Genomic DNA, 20,416 nt, shown 5'->3' with positions numbered 1-20,416 from the left:
TAATCAGGTTCTTTAATTATCAGAGCGAGGGAATCATGGCACAGAGGGGAAGTAGGATAAAGCACTTAAAGAAATAACTTAGTAGGTAAAAGAGGAAATATATATATATATATATATATATATATATATATATATATTCATATATACATATACATATATACATATATGTATACAGTGGATATAAAAAGTCTACACACCCCTGTTCAAATGCCAGGTTTTTGTGATGTAAAAAAATGACAGCAAGACAATAATTTCACAACTTTTTCCACCTTTAATGTGACCTATAACCTGTACAATGCAATTGAAAAACAAACTGAAACCTTTAAAGGGGAAAAATATAAAAAAAAACTTAAAAAACTTAAAATAACCTGGTTGCATAAATATGCACACCCTTAAACTAATACTTTGTTGCAGCACCTTTGGCTTTTATTACAGCACTCAATCTTTTTGGGTAGGAGCCTATCAGCGTATATTTGCCCACTCTTCTTTGCAAAACCGCTCCAAATCTGACAGATTGCAGGGCATCTCCTGTGCACAGCCCTCTTCAGATCACCCCACAGATGTTCGATGGGATTCAGGTCTGGACTCTGGCTGGGCCATTCCAAAACCTCAATCTTATTCCGGTGAAGCCATTCTTTTGTTGATTTAGATGTGTGCTTTGGGTCATTGTCGTGCTGAAAGATGAAGTTCCTCTTCATCTTCAGCTTTCTAACAGAAGGCTGAAGGTTTTGTGCCAACACTGACTGGTATTTAGAACTGTTCATAATTCCCTCCACCCTGACTAAGGCCCCAGTTCCAGCTGAAGAAAAACAGCCCCAAAGCATGATGCTGCCACCACCATGCTTCACTGTAGGTATGGTGTTCTTTTGGTGATGAGCAGTGTTGTTTTTGCGCCAAATATACCTTTTGGAATTATGTCCAAAAAGTTCAGCCTTGGTTTCATGAGACCATAGCACATTTTCCCACATGTGTTGGGGAGATTTCAGATGTCTTTTTGCAAAATTAAGCCGGGCTTGGATGTTTTTCTTTGTAAGATAAGGCTTCCGTCTTGCCACCCTACCGCATAGCCCAGACATATGAAGAAGACAGGAGATTGCTGTCACATGTACTACACAGCCAGTACTTGCCAGACATTCCTGCAGCTCCTTCGGTGTTGCTCTCGGCCTCTTGGCAGCCTCCCTGACTAGTTTTCTTCTTGTCTTATCGTCAATTTTGGACGGACGTCCTATTCTTGGTAATGTCACTATTGCCATATTTTCTCCACTTGATGATGACGGTCTTCACTGTGTTCCATGGTATATTTAATTCCTTGGAAATTCTTTTATAGCCTTCACCTGACTGATATCTTTGAATAATGAGATCCCTCTGATGCTTTGGAAGCTTTCTGCGGACCATGGCTTGTGCTGGACGATGTGGCTCCAAAAATGTCGGGAAAAGCCTACTAGAACAGCTAAACTTTATTTGGGGTTGATCAGAGGTTTAATTGGTGACAGGTGTGTGCTGACTCCAGTTTAACATGAGTTTGTATGTAATTGGTTAAATCTGAACACAGCATCATCCCCAGTTATAAAAGGGTGTGCACACTTATGCAACCACATTATCTCAGTTGTTTATTTTTACTTCACCTCCCTGAAAGATTTCTGTTTGTTTTTCAATTGCATTGTACAGGTTATAGGTCACATTAAAGGTGGAAAAACCTGGCATTTGAGCAAGTGTGTGTAGACTTTTTATATCCACTGTATATGTGTATATATATATGTATATATATATATACATATATATATTGGTGCTGGGCCATTAGCAGCGTTGACGTGCTGCATTAACGCAAGACTCTTATCGCACAATAAGAAAGACATTGAACATGGCAGACGCTGTGAGGCCGGGTTTGCTTCAGGGCAAATTTGTTTTCAAGAAGCTTCCCGATGGAAATCTCGCCTAAACTAAAGTTGTTTGCACCTTGTGCGAAGCGGAATTAGTTTACTGTAGGAGTTCCTTGAGTCTGAAGTACCACCTTAATGCAAAGCATCCCTCAAGTGACGTTAGCAATGATTCCGGGCCAAGCACTGATGTAGCGGGGAGGAGTCGTGTTTGTCAAACTACAATGTTCGAGTGCAGCCGAGGCAAGCCTGTCACCACAGCTCTATCAACCAAGCTAACTAATCTCATAGCTCAATGGATTGCCATCAACTGCCCGCCTATCAGCGTGGTTGAAGATGATGAGCTTATTCTCCAGGCAGCCACTGGCAACCCATCTTACAAACTACCATTGAGGCGAACCACCATGAGGATAATCAATGACCAATACGTCGCAGTCAACAACGAAAACTACCCCGGCGTTACTGCAGACCTCATCGCAAAGTGGTGGGACATTTCAAGCACAGTCCAGCCAACACAGACGAGCTGAATGCCAGGAGTCACTGGTGCAAGAAGTGCCAACACACTGGAATTCCACCCTCGAGATGATCAAGCGTGTGAGATGCAACAGAGACCCACTGCACACAACCTTGACCCAGCAGAAACACAATGTGATCCTACCAACAAATGCTGAATATGAGAAGCTGGCAAAGCTAGAGAAGCTCCTGGAGCCATGCAGGTATGCAGGTATGGTCTACAAAGATAGCTTGTTCATGAATAGGTCTACAAGTTCTTGTAAAAGTCACTTTGTATTTAAGAAATGCATGCCCTTGATTGTAATATGATTCAAAACTTTAAAATACTGTAATCTGAGTGAAAATTAATTAGTCATTCATTTCTATTGTTTTTTTAGCTGTCTCTCTCTCTCTCTCTCTCTCTCTCTCTCTCTCTCTCTCTCTCTCTCTCTGTGTAGGTACAACACTGAGCTCCTTGGTGTGGAAAAGTATGTATCCTGCTCCTGCCCTGTGCCACCTCCCTGCCCTGTGCCACCTGTTATGCACAAAAAGTGCTCAGTCTTCCGAGAAGCAAAGAAGAAGAAGCCCTGCCTTTTGACTCAGCATTGTCCAAGTTGCTATATGCAAGAGGAAGGAGGCAGATGAAAACACGCTATGTGGCCCAGTGGAACATTTGCATTTTAAAAATGTAAAGGGTGGACAGATTGTGGACATTCTCTTCTTCAATTTTTTTTAGGATTTGTTATACCTTCAGAGTACTCCAAATCTGAAGTATCACATCAATGCAAAGCATTTGGGAGCTAACATGGAGGTCTGAGCTAGCACAGCCACTAATGCTAGTGCTAGCAGCCAAGTGATCAAGCCACGCAACAAGGCATTCATACACAAACTTATCAGTAAAATGCATATTTTTGTTACCTGTGTTACCTAACGTTTTTTTTTTCCAACTTTATTTATAGAACATTTTAAATAATTTGACCTTACCTAACTATTTTGACCATCATTACAATGCTAAGGAAACTGACTATTTGTTGTTCTCACTGAAGAGTTCTTGACACGAATCAATTAGCATATTTGCTCATATTGTTCATTGTTATGACTGTTGTTGCTCATGAACTTAAAATAATGTTAACAAATAAAAGACATTGAACTTTACAGTTTATGATGTTGATTATTCATTGAATCATTAATTTGCCTCAATTAATTTAAACTTAAATTTATTTTTATATTTATAAAATTCACAGAGCATGTAATTATTAATTAATATAATTAATTATATATATGTATATACATGTTTATATAATTACATCAATATGAATATATATACAAGAGATTCTAGATATTCAAGAATTCTTAATTGTCATATGTGTATAACGAAATGTTGTATCTCTCGGCCTGAAAGCAATACTTTATAAAAATGTGCAAAGGTTATATAGCATTTAAATATAACGGGAAAAAGACATGTCTGCAGCAATGACTTTGAAATTGACAGTAGACAATGACATGTTATAGCAGAAGATAAAGTGGAGCAGTGCACACAAACACATACATATATATGTATGTATAACATATTTACATAAATACAATGTACATTTTTAAACAGCAGGAATAATGTACTGTATATGTTTGGCAAAGTGACAGTCATTTGTAGTGTTGTTGTTGTAGTGTAACAACTCCTATTTCTCGATATATGGTGTAACATTGCCAGGCTTTTCCTTCTGTCTGTTACTTTGCTGACTTGTTCTCTCTCTCTCTCTCTCTCTCTCTCTCTCTCTCCCCCTCGCTTTGTCAATGTCACTCGAACAATACACCAATAGGTAACTGCTGACGCTGTTTTCAGTTGTTGTAAACAAACAGCATCTAGATCAGTCCATGACCCTCCCAGTCATCATCCATCACTCTGGTCCCAGTTGACATTTATATCTGAGATGTTTAAAAAAACAAAAAACAAAACACAATAACCTTAGATTATGTAAAACATACACAAAAGCAAAAAAGAAATATAATAATCATTATTTATTGCTGTATCTTTCATTGTATTCAATCTTAAATCTGTTAAAAAAAAGAATAAGAAAATGCTAGTAAAAGCAATGACAATAATAACAATGGTAATAATAATAATCATAATAATGAAGCAAAAACTTCTGTTTCATAATCTGTTTAAGAATACTAATATAAATATTTAACAAAAAAAAAACAAAAAAACAATTGTATAATGCCTCATTCAAAATAAGGTACAGCCCTTAAATGGCTGTTGACAATTCATTATTGTTTTAAACTGTGATAGTAATATGACCACTTACACCACTTTTAAATGTCCAATTCCCCATCATTGTATACGTTAAGTGCTCCATCTGATATGTTGGCCCATGCCTCTCCAAATGTGGACATGTTTTTTGAAGCCAATTTCTCGTTATATCTTTCAGTGCAGTTATATGCAGTGTATTTAACAAGTATCTATTACTCTCATTTTTTATTTCTTCTACTGATTTCCCCACTAACACATAGTTTTTCAAATGTACAGCAACATTTAGTAAGTGTTAATTTCCTTCTGTATGTTATAGCAAAAAAAGCAAAGTAGTGGTTTAAGTTCAACTCCATGTGAGTGAATGTGGATTGAAATTGAGTGTCAATGAGTATCACCTAGTTCCTCGTCTGGTTTGGAGTGTGTGTGTGTGTGTGTGTGTGTGTGTGTGTGTGTGTGTGTGTGTGTGTACATCAGCTTATTGTGCAAACTGGTAATGAGAGCTGCTTGGCGTGTGCTGCTGCCATCGCTTGGCCTGTTTGTTTAGGTGCTGCTGCTGCTCTGCATGTGTATTTACATACATGTGTTATGCTTGTGTGTGTGTGTTTGCATTCCTCTATTTGTTCAGCTTCATCTTCTTCCTCAAGGTTGGCTCATAGCAGCCACGAGACAAGTATAATAGTGTGCGTGTGTTTGTTTGGCTGGGGGAATAGAATGTAGAGCAAACACACATGTTGTCTCTTTCCCAGGTGGAGCTGAATGAATGAAAGGGCCGACACTGATATTGACAAACCAACCATTATGCACGTGTGTGTGTGTGCGCGTGTGTGTGCATACATGCAAATGATCATCTGTCCATCTTTCCCCCTTTCTGTCCCCCATTTTTCCTTTCACCTCAACCACTCGAGGCAGATGCTGCATATCTTTGAGTCTGATTCTGTTTCTTTATCTCCACTGATGCTTAGTGCTTGCTCATTGTGTGAACAGTGGGGTTTCTCTTCTCTCTCTATAATATTGTAAGGTCTCACTATGTAAAGTGTTTTGAGATAATGTATGTTGTGATTTGTCACTATATAAATAAATTGTGATCACTCAGTAATTTCTGTGCAGTCTAGATCAGTGATGTCAAACTTAATTGCAGAGGGAGCTGAAAAAAAACTATATATATATATATTTGTATATATACAAATAATATACAATTTAAAACAAAGCAAGCTATAGATTAAATTAAGAAACAAATCAGAGGTCACATTTGAAATTAAAGACGTTAAGATATATTAGTGAGTGTGGTGTGTAGATATATCTGGATGCGCTGGGACAGATCTTCAGTGATGTTTCCTGAGATCCTCGGGTGTTTTGGGTTTCATAACATCAGACACCTTCCCTCAGGTGACCCAGTCAGGGTTGATCAGGTCCCGACTTGTGTCCCAGCGATGTTAGCCCACTTCTCAGACCTTTTGATCCAAATCCACCTCCAAGCTCTTTCTGCAGCATCTGTGGTGGAATTGATTTCTCTCCTCCTTGCACTTCCTTTGATGTTGAGCAAGTGAATATTTTGCACAGGTAGCAGGCAGCAAAGCCTCTACACACTTCAGTTGGCTCACAGCAAGCTTTCCAGACCCTCCTCTGGCACTCTGGCACACTTGAAGAGCTCCTGGTATTTTAGCTCATTGGCCTCTTCCATGCAGTCCTCCCAAGGGACTGTCAGTTCCAGTAAAAGGACTTGTTCGGAAGATGCAGTTGTCAGTAGCACATTTGGTCTCAAGGAGGTTGGTGTTATGAAATTTGGGAACTGAGCTTTCAGCCTAAGTCAACCCAGAGTTTGCAGTCTGATGCTGATGAGAGCAGACTGGCTGATGGTGATGGCTGTGGTGATGGCTTCACTCAAGCCCTTACAAGAGCAATCTTCCTCTCTCATTGATCATTGTTAGTGGCCACTGCACTGGAGATAGCTTCCACCACTGTCTTCAGGACCTGGTCATGCCGCCAGCGGTAGTGGCTGTCTCCAGGGGCTGATGGGTCCTCCTGCCTGGACAGAGTGTACATGTTGGAACATCACTCTTGCCCCAGACATGTAGGGTGACCCGGCTGGGTATATCATAGGTAGCTTGAATCATGAACTTAATGCGATGAGGCTCTGCCTTCCAGATGTCATTCCAGGTCAGCTTCCTCTCCAGTACTCCTTCCCACCTTGTCCACACCCCTTGCTACTGCATGCTCACCATCTTGCTTGTCCTCACTTCCTTGATGCCTGCTTGAACCTCTTCCAAGATCAGGTGGTATTTGTCTTTGCCACTAGCCTTGTCGTACCTTCGCAGCGGAATTGCACCTAATCCAGCTCACCCGGTTGCAGTGCTTTGTGTCTCAACTGAGAGTCTGCTACCTCTAACCCCCCCTGTGCCCTCCACTTCCTGCCTGCCTGCACCATGACGGCTGCTGATGCCACTCTGGAGTCACGATAGACTAGGGTTTCTCTTTTGTGAAAGCTTGTTGCACCTGCCTTACAGTGCTTGCACTGGTTAGGCTGTGAGGCAGACCCAGCCATCTTCGAAGGTAGCAGCAGGGTTTCTACTGTAGAAATCATCACAAATCATCATACAGCAAGAGGTTATGCTGGTACAACCATGTCTTAAACTTGCCGGGTAGGCCAGACTTGTCCACTGAAGACAACCAGACTCAACATTATGACATTACATTACATTACATGTCATTTAGCAGACGCTTTTATCCAAAGCGACTTACAATAAGTGCATTTAAACATTTGGGTACAAATAAGAGCTAGAAGTAAGTAAGAGCTTCAAGTAAACATGACATAGTAATTATGACATACCTACGACATTATCTGCCCTTTATCTTCTTAACACCAAGACAAATCAAGAACCAAATGTTGTTGATTGCACTACTAGGGATGCTAGCAGTGCTACATCCAAAGTTAGCTTGAAGTCTGCAGACATTATGATGCTTCTAGATGATATTAGATCCCCAGTGTCTGCATTGTGATACTTGGGTGCATGAGTGGTCACCTTGAGTCCAACGCCAAGATAAAAACAATGATAGATGACTTTGAAAATTGCTCAAGACTAACAATATCAGGGTACTAGGCATACCCAAAAACTAAGAAGGACTCAAACCTACCATGTTCATGAAATTATTCCTTGTTGAGGTGTTCGGAAAGGATAGCTTCGCCAAACCCTTGTAGACGGAGCCTATTGCTCGCTAGCTCCTCTGCCGAGACACAAACAGCCACAACGGCCAATGATCATAAGAATGCACCAATTCCAGATGAAAGAACATATCCTATGCCTGTCAAGAGAGAGGGTATACCTAACTTTCCGAATTGGCCAAGAAAATTGTCTATTTATGTAGCACTTTTCTTTGTCACTTGTCTTTGTGACAACTCAAAGCTGCTTTACACTACAGTTTTGCAATTCATACCTATTCACTCACACCTTCATAGAGTGCATCTATGTACAGCAGATTTTCTATCACTCATCTTTCATACACACCCACACGCTGCCAGCACAGCTGTCAGGAGCAAAGTCTCTTGAACACATCAGCATATAGACTAGGGTAGTTGGGAATCAAATCTACAACCTTCGAGTTGAAAGATGACTTTTAACTCTACCACTGAGCTCCAGTGGCTACATTTGTTCTGGTTAAAAGTAATCTATATGAGGCCAGCATCAAATATACCATGCATCTACATCTGTGTGTAATGTGCTAGGAGGCTACGGTCTTCCTACAGGCAGTCACCCCAGCGCCAATGGGAGAATACCTGGTAAAGCCCAGCTTGCTGTTTGGACTATAAATAAGGTAAATTCTAACATGCTAATGGAAATGTTAGTTTCTCAGCCTATGTATGGCTGTTATAGTCTGTCTGCCTGTACGCATCTCCACCCTCTCCTTGACTTCCACTTCCTCCTATAATAATGTTTGTGTACTGTACTGCACTGTACTGTCCACTGGCCCACTGTCTACAACTGTATGCTGGTTATATTAGCCATATGCATAACCCCTCCCTCCAGACCTGGGACTCAATTTGCACTGCTATAGTTATTTTATTATTATCTAGTAATTGTTTGATTTTTTTAGTATTTTTTATTGTCCATTTTATTCATGTTTATTCATTTTATTGTTATGTTGTTTATGTTATGTCTAAGCTACTGGACCTTGAATGTCCCCTTGGGGATCAATAAGGTTTTTTGAATTGAATTGAATTGTTACTAGCCTAACAAGCTATGCAAGGTACTGTTTACGACCAATTCCTTGTTGGACAACAGTTTTATATAGTTATATATAGTTGTATGCTCACTCTGTTACAATGGAACTATTACTGTACATTTATGAAGTATCTGCTTTGTTGCTTTTAAGGTGATTGGTTATTCATTTTACTAACTGGCCTTAAAAACGAGCTGCAGCTGATTGAGCTATTTGGCCTGCTATAGCCACCTGGGTAATAGACGGTGGCAGTGTCCCTATCCTTTTTAACTCAGTGTATACAGCACTTTATTTTTACTTCTGTGTTATACTTGCTCCCTGTCTGAATCATATTTGATGTTTCCGAAGATGCAAGCACTCACACAGCGGTATGTGTGAGTATTCAAACTTTAGGAGTTTATTATTATTATAATAATTATTATGATCACTTGTCTCCATTATTTTGGCAGTAAATATGCATTTGATGATAATTGTTTTAGACTTTAACCCTCAGGCTTCATTATGTCCTGAGAATTTTATTTTTGTAAATATGATGCTACACAAAAACTAACAATGCATCAAAGATAATATTTTAGCTAATCTTTGACATATCCAAGACTGGTTTAAAAAAAATCCCTCAGCCACCCAACATTTCTAATTCAAAAAGAAATGTGTGGTTTTTTTTTGTAAAGAACATCAGTGACATCAAGTAATCAAACTGGCATTTAAAGTGTTGCAATTTGTTGTTTAAGAGATTCATGGAAAAAAATCTGTAATGTTTTTATAACAGTTTCTGGAAGTGGAAATTTTTGTCCATTTCAGCTTCGTGAAATTCCTTTTTTTCTCCCTCCTTTGGCTTATCAAATATTTGCTTACCGACATGGTACGTACCTGACCACTAGACTCTCACAGGAACAGGTGAACATCAAGCTGTGCCTGCTGGATTGGACAGGTGATTGTGATGACCAAAATAAACAAACTGGTACTCAAAATAGTAAAATAAATAAATCCCAGTACTATGTATGTACCCAATTCAAGTACTGATGTGGTCTAGATAGTAGTAAATAGTTTAGTAATATCTATGTGAAACCTCATATTGTGTGAGCCTCTCTCACATATTTGCCACAATCTGCCACCATTTCTGATGTTTGATCTCACCACCATCACGTCCTTCTGTCAAATCAATTTCATGTGGTCATGGTCACTGCTCTGTATAAGTACATTAACTAAAGTACATTTAGGTTCCTTTTCATAATCTACCAAAAAACCCTATCTATTGAGAAAGGAAATAAATAAATGGTGCATCTCTCTCTCTCTCTCTCTCTCTCTCTCTCTCTCTAAAATAAGGGATAAAGGGCCTTTTCTTTCCTACACATGCCAGGTAGCTTCCAGTGGCCTCACTGTTGACACAGCCACCACAATGGGCACTAAAGGGCTCCTAATGCCTCCTTTTATGAGCCTAAACCCAGGCCTGGTCATTGCTTTGTGGGGTTATCCAGTAGAGGCCAGGCTGCACTGGCCAAATCCCCTTGAATATTAGCCTTGATATATAAGACCACCACCCCCTGCCCCCCATCTGCATTGTTCAGCATTATCCAGCTCCTATAATGGGACATCACAGTTTAGGAGTCATTTCAAAAAGGGGAAGCCAATCAAAAATAATGGCACCTTATTGTTTCTCTTTTGACACACATTTCTGCCCTCCCTCCCTCTCTCCACTGCTGCTTTCTCTGCTTGTGCCACCAGGTCTCATTCACGTCTATCACACGGTCAAATTAAATAAAAACCTAGCCACGCAGGCCATTGGCAGGGGAGTAGGTATGAGAGGAAACACCGCAAAGGTAAGGAAGAGGAGGGAAGGCCTGAGGAGGATACAGGGCCATAGCAGAGGAGATTTAAAGAAGGAAGGAAGGAAGGCAAAGAGAGAGAAAAAAGAGACAGAGTTGGCACTGTTGCTCGTCTTCAGGTTTGCCGTTGGTGGTCACATTTTGCAGGAAACTGACTGAGGATGTGATGCAATTGGAATATCTGTCACTGATGAGATATTAAGGCTTCTGGTGGAAAAAAAAATATTGACATCAAAGATCAAGGAATTCACAACAAGTAAGTTGAACAAAAATTCTAGGTTATTATAATGAATGAAATACATTACCACAGTTCTTTTTAGGGTTGCATACACATCTGTCACTGTGTAAATTTACAGATGAAAGTTTGTTAGTGAATGGGGGCACAGTGTGAGTGGGTGCTGTAATTCCTGACCTCCTGGCTTCACGCACATGAAGGAAAGTTGGTACACGTGTTCATCATGTCAGTGTCATGACACACAAAAAAGTAAGCAGGGACCTAACCCTGAAACCCAAGAGTTAGGTGGCCATTTTGTATTGAATGGTGATTGAGGGAAGGACAATTGTGTTAACTCCTCACACAGCTTTACTGAAATCATCTAAATTTGGATGGATAGATATGCTGGTTCTGAAAGAGGTTAGGGTTATAATTAGGTTTAGGTTCAGATTTGTGTAAGGCATTTAGTTGTGATCATTAAGGTTAAGGTAAGAGGCTAGGGAATGCATTGTGTCTACACTAATGCATAGTGTCCTCAGTAAAAATGCTGCACAAGAATGTGTGTGTGTGTGTGTGTGTTTGTGTGTGTCTTTTCTAGCATAAACGCTGCCCCTGTCAGTACAGGACCAGTTTACAATTACTGAATGGAAAGAGCTTCTGACCCGTTAGCAGCAAACTTAGGCAACTTATGCATGCCTAAATTTAGAAAATAATCATGATTGTGTGAAATGATAATCTCTCTTCTCTGTCAACAAACCTCGCACAAATGTAGCTTTATCTTATCTGCTTATCTACTATTGGTAAACACTGTCCATGCAACCGGTGTTTCTTCAATACCCACTGTCTATTCTCATACAAAGCTTAACGTCTCATTGAGACAAACAGCCACAAACCGAGCAGGAAAAAAAGAGCTGCTGGATTTCTTACTGAAGGGTATCAAGAGCAGACAAAGACAATACACCAATTACACCTCAAGATGACAGATAGATGAAGATGGGAACAGTGTTTTTGGATAAAATATTAAGAAAAAGGAAGGAAAGGGGAGCAATGGGAGTGGAAAAAGGGACCAGAATTAAAAGGTAAAAAGTAGTTAAGAAGAAGAAAAGGTTTATGGGGGCAGAAAGAAAAGGGCAAATGGAGGAGAGTTGCTCTTTAGGGTCTTTGAAAGCAGCAGGTCCTGGCTGGGAGCTTGACCCCATTTTAGGTGAACGAGAGACCCAGAGTTAAACTGTAAAGTAGGAAGGGAGAGCGAGAGAGATGCCCTGCCCTATACTTGAAGGCCCTCCACAGGAAGTCTCCATTCTTCCTAGCACTTGATGCCCCCCACCAACATCAGCAGCTAAATTCAAGGAAAAAGCTCTCATTTAGAATGAGTAGAGGAGAAAAAGGAAGCTGAGGGGGGTCCTGATATCAAAGCTGTCCCTCAGTTGGACAGAGAGAAATGTCAGCAAGAAGGGAGGTTTCAGTGTCTTAGATTGTTTTATTTGGATATGTGATTTGAGCTTGTAATCAAACATTTTGAACTTTCCTGTATGATGCAATGTTGCAGGCTGGATCAGAACTTGATGTGTTTGATTAGAACACCATGTTCTCATTTTCCCACCACAATCTCATAAAGGTTCATCATTGGTCAGATTCATGATCTGTTGCAGATATTACTGTGTGGGGACCTAAATCTGTTTACACATTCACATTATGAGGACTTGTTTTTCTTATGGTGACAAAAAGCAATGCAATTTTAACAATCAAATTAAAGTAATTGTAACCCAATGCAACAGTGGATCATTGGTAGAGTAAGTTGTCTTTCATCTGGATGGTTGTGGTTTGATTCCCAGCAGTGCTAGTCTATGCCAATGGGTCCTTGGGCAAGACACTTATTCCCACATTGCTCCTTACAGCTGTGCCAGTAGTAGGTGAATGGGTATGAAAGATTTGTGATAAAAAATGTGCTGTACATAGATGTGCTGTATGAATGGGTGAGTGAAAGCATGAATGGCAAAATACAGACCATTAATGCCAAAAAGTTATCACACATATTCTAGATGGTCACTAGTAAACACATGTAACACGATGTTTGCATCAAGTGACTTTGGAGTCCAATAGGGGAAGAGCTAGCTTCGAGTCATTCTGGAGACGTTGCATACAGCTCTCTGTCATAATAAGGCAGACCAGTATTAACCTCAATATCTTTCTTCTTGACTGAAACCTTTTTTTGTAAGTAAAACCAGTCTTCTGAGTGGTTTATTACTTGTGTTCAAGTGGAACGAATACACAACTACAGCATATACATCAGGACATCCTGAACTGTGAGCTTTCAGAAAACTTTTATAAAGTGATTTTCTTGTTTTCGATGACAACGCGAAGCTGCTTTACATTATCATTTTTGCCATTTGCTGGTTTACTCGTGGCTGGTCACATTCACTTAGTGTCAAGCATCTCCTGCATGGGCGAATCAAATGCAACAGGTGGCTCAGCTACCTATCACATACAAGATAACCACAAAGAGTAAGTAAGAAGTAAGACATTGGTATGTCATTATTTGCTTCTTGATACGGTGTCTTGTTCAGGCGAGTATTGCATAAGGCATTCTGGAAATTCAATAATTGTTATATGGAGATCTGGAATTGAAGCCAGGTCGCCGGCAGGTGGGTGGGAGGGTTAGTGATGTGGGTATATTCAGTAAAAGTCTGGCAGAAGGATTGTAGAGTGGGCAGTTGGATGGTGGAGAGGGCGACCCGAGTTCGAGTCCAATTTCGACCGCATGGGACCCTGAGGAGGACTGCATCTTAGGGGTGAGGAAAAATTATAGTCAAAAAGAAAAAAACATAATAAAACAGATAAAGGAAATAAAATAAGTTCTATAACAATTAAAATAGTAAGAAGATTAAAATCTAAGGAAAATAAAAGAGATAAAAAATATACAAAGACAGTACTAAAAATATTTAAAATAATAGTTATGGGACGTTTTTGAAGGACTATAGTTAAAATAGATAATAGGAAAGGATTATAATTCAATAGATGGTAAAATTAAGCAGTTTTGATAATTACGTTTTGATAATTAAATTAATAGAAAATTGTAAATGATTAGCTGTACTCACAAACAGGTGGCCCTTGGGGGGCAATCTCTGGGAATGAGTTGGTGCTGGTCGTAAAAGGGATGATTGCTAAAAAAAACGGGGGGTAGGGGGTGGATGCCGTCCTTGCCTAAGAAAAGGGAATGGGAGGTTTGTTGATAAAATCATGTGTTGGAGTTACCAGTGAGGGGGTCCCAGGGTACCAAACAGCCAAAAAGTGGGTCAAGACGTGACAACCACGCCAGGAGGGGGCAGCATGCTTAGAGGATGGCTGTCTAGTCAGCATTTAGACCTCCTGGCGTGGTGGTCCCGAGCTTGTGGATCCAAATCCTTTCCGCCCTCTTTCTCTGCCCGCAGGTCCAGTGGTCGGTCTCCAGGACAGAGACCATAAGATAAGTGGGGGAGTGTTGTTGGAAGTGGTTGACCAGAGGAGTCTGAAGTCTACCCTCCCCAATGTTGTAGAATTGTTGTTTCAGCCAGGTGAGTATGGAGTGTTTGGTTTCACCAATAAAGTGTTTATTGCAGGTTTTGCATGTAATGATGTTTATGACATAACTAGTGTTGAGGGAGAAGGTGCCCAGGGACAGATATGCTGTGTGGGTTGTGAATGAATTTTCTATTCCTGTAGTGAGTGGAGAGTTCTGTGTGAGGTTGGGGTCTGTGATCGGAAAATTTGGATTGACTGAGTGAGTATGCTCTGTAAATTCTGATTCTTCCTGTATGCTGAGATGGGTCTGTGGTTCCAGAAGGCTGCTTGCTGCTGTAATATGTAGAAGTTATGTTTAATGGTCCGGTGAAGTCCTGTGATTCTGTGAGAGAATGAGGATACAAATGGTATGAGTCGTTATTGTTTAGGCAGAGTTCTAGTATGTAGTATGTGTTTGTTGGGTCTGTCCTTGTCCGGGTGTCTGTTAAAGATGGTGGAGATTACTTAAAGACCAAGATTGTTGTTGGCGTTTGTAAACTGTCGATGTCTATTGTGAAAAGGTAAGCATGGTGGGGGACAGCCATGGATCTAACTGTATTGAGGAAGTGATAGGTGTCTTTAATATAGCTATGGTATGTGGTGGAGAGGGGGCATAAAAAATGGTCAATATATTTTGTCACCTGATAGGTGGTGCTATTACAATCAGAGACGATGGGTCTGCCGGGAGGAACTTCAAAGGGAATGGTCCAAGTTTGAGGTTCTTTTGGATTTTGTGTAGTCGGAAAAAGTAGCGGGGTCAAGAGTTTTCAGGTCCAAATTGATAGTATTTTTGTTATTTTTTAATGTACAGAGTCTGAATAATGGTCTGGAGTTTAGTCTGTGTCTGGGGTTGGATGGTATTGTCTAAGGGTGTGTAGTAGGTTGTGCTGTTGAGTTCTCTGTAGGCTTCTCCATGATTATGATTTTGGAATCTTTATCTCCTGGTTTTATTATAATGTTTGGGTTGTGTTTGAGTTGTATCGAAGCCTTGTGTTCGGATTGTCTGAGACGTCTGTCGGGGGCTGGAAGTGGCGTAAAGTCTGTATGAGTGCTTTTTTATCAAGGGGGTCCAATCTGGTTCCCAGTGTGAGGGGTGGGAGAATTGTGAGGGTCTGAAGTCAGAATGTGGGTGGAAATAGTCCAGTAGCTTGATTCATCTGTGGTATTTGTGTAGGTCCCTTTGGAGTTCCTCTCAGTCATATGTTGTCGGGTGTGGAATGAAAGATAGTCCCCTCTCCAGTAAATGTTGTACCTCCAGTTGTACCTGTGAAGGGGTGAAGAGTATGGAGAGGTTACAAATGTTAGATGAGGAGTTCCACCACAGGTCTGGGTTGGTGGAAGGGGTCTGATATGGTAAGGGGGCGGTGAGGTCTGGTCGCGGGTTGGCTTCAGCTAAATAAATTTAGCTGTGCACACCAGTTGTTGAAAATGAGATTCGCCGTTGTCGGGGTCCAGTGAATATTGTCCTTTTCTGTGGTGAACGTGTCATGGGGTATTTCGGTGAGCAAGGGGAAGTGAGTTGACCTAGTATTATTGATTATTGTGAGGTTATTCTGATGGGTTGGGGTGAATTTAGGTGAAAAATGTATTATCAGGAAATAGACATCCGCATTGGGTAAGGTAGATTTTAGCAGCTTGATTTAGCAATTTTGACCATATGGGGACATTCTGTCTGGCTCCCACAATTTTAAAGGGCATTTTTAGGGTTAATGCCTGGTTTTAGGGTTTAGGTTAGACATGGGTATGGGTTTAGGTTAGGGTAATGCAGTATTAGTGATGTGTCCTCACTGATAGACGAAAACAAGTTTGTGTGCGTGTGTTGGCAGGAACTGCCTCTGGCCCCTCTGTGGGACTATCATTGCTGCTAATCCTCTTCATGGTCGACTAATCTGTATTTGCCGAGGTCACTACATCCCTGCCTCCCTCTTTCAGCACACTTCTCCCTCCCTCTCTTATTTTTCTCATTTTCACCATGGTCCCTCCCATCCCTCATTCACCATATTCCCCTCTTGTTCTTAGTTCCCCCTCCATCTCCATCTACCATTCTTCCTCTAATAACCCTAATCTTATTACAAACAGAATCAAAGCTTTCACATTTACCTGTCCATTTGAAAATCAAACTAATAATGAGGGATTAGGGATCTCCCTCCTTATCTTTTATCTTTTTTTACCATCTATACTTCCCATCTACCGTGTTCTCCTCTTCAGCTTCAATAAAATAAATTGAAAAATAATTTGTTACTCATATTTGCTTTCTTTTGGAGAGTGAAATGAGAAGTCTGATAAAAACCTCATATCTGTACCATAAATGCATAGCTGGAGTCAGTATGTTATTGGCCTATAACTTGCATTATACGTGAATGCAAGAGGGAAATAGTGTTTGGCTGTGTTCAAAGAAAAAACTGAGCAGACATGTGAGCTTTACCATTTGTGAAGTTTAGGGTAAATTTATTGCTGTAATTTTCACTTTATCTAGTAAGTTTAGCCTCTCCTGGAACAGTCAACTCAAGCATTTGACTGATGGCATCTATGTCTGAAATCTCACTTAAACACTGGAAAGAAAACAAAAATTGCTTCAGCATGTAACTCTCTCTCAAAAGTAAGATTTAATTGCAACATACGGAGAAGTAAATTACATAATTACATGACATGATGTAATTCTCCACAATCAACGCTGATTCACCCTCACCTGTGATCACGGTGGTAGGCACAGAAAGTATCTATGAAAATTGGTAGGGCAGACATTTGAATGGGACGTCTCCACCACGTGGGGCTCAAGGTTATCTAGAGTCACCAAAGAAGATGGGGTCCAACCAAAGAGGCAGGACACCCCACATGGGTTTTGGGGCAGTAAGTCAATAATATGAACACACAACTCTACTTTTGTCAAATTTATATCCTGGTGATCACAAATCCTCCTTGAGATTCAAATCATATCTTCAAGATGGCTTTAATTCATTGTGTTTAGTGCAACCTATATCTCCATATTCGCCTTCATCTGCTTATCGGTAAGGAAAATCCAGCCTCTCCTCTCCTTAGCAACATCCATCACCTACTTTGAGCAGTATACCAAGGTGTTCCCTGACCACCAGAAATATGTGATGTCTCCAGCGTGTCCTGGGTCCACCTCCCCAGGAAAGGGTCAGAGTGGCATCCTCAATAGATGCATTTACTACCCCAAGCTCCTCACCCCTCTCTCTGAGGCTGAGCCCAGCCACCCTGTAGAGGAAACTCATTTTGGTAATTGCACACACTTCTACACCACAATGTAATACAATGTCAACATCACTGCATCACATCTTGCTCCACATTTCATTGTTCATCACTCATGAACAAGACTCCAGATACCTGAACTTGGGCCAGAAGCTCCTCTCCAAATCAGAGAGGGCATTCCATCCTTTACCAGAAAACTCCATGTTACTGATCTTCTTCTCAGATGTTTCACACTCAGCTGCAAACCATACCAAGCTCAGCGTTCCATGGCACCACTCTACTCTTCCTTCACTTGTACACATGACTCCTCCCCTTTTCTCACTGTGTCAAAATCACCATACCATTCCACTGACACTGCTCCCTACTCTCCCACCCTCTCTTTCTCCCTCAGCCCACGTCTTGGCATTTTTCACAATCAGGCATTGGGTGGAGTTAGCCACTGGTTTAGTTACTGTAGCCTTTCATTTTGAACAGAAAACAGTAACCTGTTTCTCCCTTCATCCAGTGTGTGACCTCATCCAGAGCTCATTCCTTCTTCCTCCACCTTTCCATCCTTCCTCATATAACCTTCCATCCAAACATCACTCTCAACATTAACCAAGCCACAATGAGATTTGCACTAAACACACACAAACTCAAACACATGGTCTAATCATATTCCTTCTTATCTAGAGGCAATCAGTGATAGCGTTGGGCTTCAGAGCGCCTTGACAATACTGGCAGAGAGGGAGGCCGCACATGCACTAATTAAATTAAATCCTCTCTGTGTGTATTGGGGTGTGTATGTGATGAAGGATGAAGGGATGTACAAATAAAATGTAGCTCTCGTGTTAACACTTGGTGCTGCTGGCATATGGAAGAATGACGGTAAACAAAGGTTTCATGAGAAGAGCTCAGCTAGAAGAGAAAGGGGAGGACATCATCAGTCTTTTTTTCCAAATGATCTCTTTGCAAAGCATCGCTCCAACACCACTTGTCACTGTTTCACAGAAAGTGTTTTTAATAAAGCAAATGGCCGTTTTCCCAACACCTCTGTAGGGACTATCCACACAGAAATGAGTCTAGGTGAATTAAGTCTCAAGTCTTTTATTGAAGTGGCATTTTATCAACAAGTTTTTTGGGACCAGATTTTTTTTTTAAAACGGGTCCCATAAAAAAAATCTCAAAACACCACCCTTGCGTTTTCGTGTAGACAACCAAAACACTACTTTGGGCGCTTGCTATCACTGTCACTATGTTTGTCATCTTACTTTTCTTGTGTTGGGAGATTGTTTGGTCTTTTTGCTTCATGATCTTTTATTTTCTTTACCTAGTCAGATGTGGCCATCGTCTGGTAAAGTAAATTTAAAAATAATTTTATGTTCATGGCAACTACAGTAGAGAGAGTTTTACTCTGGATACCCTTCCTGACAACACTCCCATTTATCTGGACTTGGACCAGCATTAGGAGTACACTGGATGTGCCTTTCCGTGTCTGAGGCCAATTTAGAGTGTCCAATTAACAATGAGCAATGAGGATTGGCTACCTTGCTCAGGGGTACCCCAGCCCTTGACCTGGTGGGGATTCTAAAGTTACAAGCAAAGTTCCCATTCCCCTTGGCCATGGGCTGCCCCACAGTAATCAAACTATTAAACTTAGCAAATGAAAGTTAATAACTGCAGAGACAAGACAACATATAAATGCAAGTCATGTGACAGTAATACATACTTGGGCTGACCCTGAAGCTTCAGCCACTCATAGATTGACAGATAGATTTTTCTGCATGCTGTCAAATATAAAACTGACCCCTGTGTGACCCCACATACAATTAAATATAGGGCAAATTAGTGATCAGGAGCACTCTGGAACATCTCTACTGTCTCCCACTTGTTTCAGACCAGGGCCTATTAGCAATGAGTGATGTGGCCATTAATTGTGACAGTACTTGGATAGTGATGCAGTTGGAAATGACAATTGGTCTGGTTTAAACTATGAAGCTGAGGCTGCATTTCTATTTTTTATACACAGGGAAAAGATTACTCCATCCCAATGCCCCTATATGTATGAGAAGTAAAAAATATGCTCCATTATAACCGCATAATTCCCTGATGGCATCTCTGTCTGGCAGACAGGCAAAACCCATTAGCAAGGCTCTGTTCGCAATCGTCTTGTAAACCAAGACCCCAGTCATATATTAGGCATCAATCAAAGCATGAGGTGTGATGATTAAATGATGAGTGCAAATGGGAGGGAAAATGGATGGACGAAAGATGATATTAGTTTCCATATAGACAGCTGGAACTGGTTGAAACTGTTTGTCTGCCAAACATTAATATATTCACAGAAGTTATTAAAGGGAGTGAATTTTGCAACCTTAAAAATCAAATATTCTCCACCAATAATGGTGGAGTGACAGGAATATACAGTGTTTCGGTGTACTCACAGTTATCATAGTTAAATTATGCTTACTGGAGGAATTGTCAAGTGACAAACATGTCTCTCGACGGGTTCGGTCGGGTTTAGGCTTTGTTTCTATAATTTTACACGGGCTTGGGCCGGGCTCGGGCTTGCGCTTCGGCTTGTGTGGTAAATGACAGTGGGGTGATGTGTTTTGATTAACGCGAGAAGTGGATGCTGAGGAGGCACCGGATACACTGGGCTTTTTGATAGACTTTCTGCAGCCGTTCTATGAAGCACAGAAGGAACTTGAAGGAGACAGGTATCCAATCGTATGTGTCTGTCAGCCCAATGACCTGGACTCCCCTCAGCAAGCTGTCATGCGTAAATGGCACGAAGACTGGCTCGCGCATA

The 20,416-nt window shown here is 40.8% G+C and overlaps 1 pseudogene; it reads right to left on the bottom strand.

Moving 5' to 3' along the window:
• Nucleotides 1-6,022: 6,022 nt before the first annotated feature.
• LOC131455349 (uncharacterized) lies at nt 6,023-7,159 on the bottom strand (annotated as a pseudogene).
• Nucleotides 7,160-20,416: the final 13,257 nt, after the last annotated feature.

Source organism: Solea solea, chromosome 2, assembly GCF_958295425.1.
Source record: "Solea solea chromosome 2, fSolSol10.1, whole genome shotgun sequence".
Taxonomy (NCBI): Eukaryota; Metazoa; Chordata; class Actinopteri; order Pleuronectiformes; family Soleidae; genus Solea; species Solea solea.
Note: the sequence above shows the minus strand (reverse complement) of the source record. Positions and strands in the feature narration are given on the sequence as shown.